At 32.3% G+C, this 2,060-nt stretch overlaps 1 protein-coding gene across 1 annotated transcript in view; it reads left to right on the forward strand.

Moving 5' to 3' along the window:
• LOC125034145 (acidic fibroblast growth factor intracellular-binding protein-like) overlaps positions 1-1,455 on the forward strand; it is a 16,486-nt gene extending 15,031 nt beyond the window's left edge. Inside the window, exon 8 of the mRNA XM_047625813.1 lies at positions 1-1,455. This exon is cut by the window's left edge and continues 1,756 nt beyond it. The gene's annotated coding sequence lies outside the window, so the exon portion shown is untranslated.
• Positions 1,456-2,060: the final 605 nt, after the last annotated feature.

The following is a 2,060-nucleotide window of genomic DNA, read 5'->3' on the forward strand; positions in this document are numbered from 1 at the left end:
CCTCTGGGTGCAAAAATATGCTGCTTATATGAGGTCTTTTAGGCAGTGGTGTGTACCATGAATTTCCCAAATGGCTGTTGATGATTTTTGAGGCCTGGGGGGAACTACTTTCATCTTGAATGGGTTGTCCTGACATTATTTTGTGGAGAGAGACACCAGATTCATCATTTAAATTTTCCTTGGTTAAGATAATTGTTTTATTTGTTATCTGTCTGCTGACATACCCTTCAACATTTTAAGAATAATATTCCTTATAAAACAAAATAGCTATTATGAGACTAAATCTGTGATTTTGTTCTGAGCGGTAATAATTAATGTTGATATTGGGTCTTCATATTTTATTTTTTATTTTTATGATCTTTTGAAGGTATGTGAATTATATTATTATGCATCCTAGTCTTCCTTACTAATTTCATATTATGCAGTAATAATTGTAAGGCTTTGTACAAAGTTTTGAATTATAAACCTTCATTCATTACTGCAGAAGTGTTGCTTATTTCAGAATTCTGTATAAATGAATCATATCCTAAATACACTGTTAAAATAATGATACTGTCATGAGAACACATTAAAAAGAAAAGAAGAAAATAGGGAGATAATTTCATTGCACATCACCATTTAACAAGTAGCCTGAGCACCTCTTAGTGAGACAACAGCATGACTTGTCTAGAACAGCATACTCATTTCATACTTGAACTCTAAGTGTTTGCAAATAAATGGTATGTAAAAATGATCAAATTACTCCTTGTGTGTAAACCAGAATATTTAAGTGTTTGCAGACTTAAGAAGTTAATGTTATTCCTGTATTTGATAACCTTCAGCTGTGTGATGATATAAGAAGTTACTGAATTTACACATTTGTCTTACATGCTCTGTTCTGACATACTATTTGATGTATATATATTACTTTTTTAATTTTTTTTATACAAATATGCTCAGATGAAGTACCTGAAACACAAAATTGTTGAACATCTGTTGAAACAGAAGGCTTACATTGAGAATTCTAGATTAATATGCACTACAAAGACAAGGTTTTATCAGTATGTGCATTGAGAACACTCATCTAATTATGTAACTACCTTAAAACACTAGTTTCAACATGCATTAGCACTCAGCACATCATATGATCGAGTACATTGATAAATGTTAAATACATGTATATATTTGTATGTTGATACAAAGGCAGTGTGTAATCAGTCACCAAAAAAGTTTGTTGTTTAAGTGTGAAAATCACATGAACAACTTTATGTAAACAAACATGTATGGTTAAATACAATGCAACAGTTATATGTCATAGGATTTAATATGCAGGGCAAGTGTAAAGAAGATGGAAGTGAGGGCATATGTATGATGATATGTTATATTTGATGCAATGTTAGAGCTGGTGAAAGAAAGGTTGTAATATATGTAATTGATGGAGAAAATTGTCTGCAAAATAAATTATATAGATTGCCAGTCTGTGTTTTTAACACCATTATTTATAGTAAGTTCATGAAAACATGATATAGATTTTTTGAATTTAAGATATTTGTTTTGATATTTAGTTTCACTTACTTAAGGGATTCACCAAAGACCAATTAAATATTGTTAGCATATATAACTGTCATGAAAATTAATTACTTGACAGCATGAGATATATATGTGACATGCTTTTATTATTTTCTTCAATAATAAAACATATATATACACACACGTGTGTGTGTGTGTGTGTGTGTGTGTGTGTGTGTGTGTGTGTGTGTGTGTGTGTGTGTGTGTGTGTGTGTGTGTGTGTGTGTATGTGAATGTGTGTGTATGTATGTATGTATGTATGTATGTATGTATGTATGTATGTATGTATGTATGTATGTATGTATGTATGTATGTGTGTGTGTGTGTGTGTGTGTGTGTGTGTGTGTGTGTGTATCTCTTGTGCTATAAACCCCCTAATCCCTTGCTACTTGTTATGGGGGAGTTTAGGAGGTGGAGACTAGGGCCCAATATGAGGTATCACCCTTACCTAGGACCTCAGCCCTCGCCACAATTAATTTTGCACGGTCTTTTCTTCTCCCCCTTTCCATTTC

This window comes from Penaeus chinensis, chromosome 17 (genome assembly GCF_019202785.1).
Source record: "Penaeus chinensis breed Huanghai No. 1 chromosome 17, ASM1920278v2, whole genome shotgun sequence".
In the NCBI taxonomy this organism is placed as follows: domain Eukaryota; kingdom Metazoa; phylum Arthropoda; class Malacostraca; order Decapoda; family Penaeidae; genus Penaeus; species Penaeus chinensis.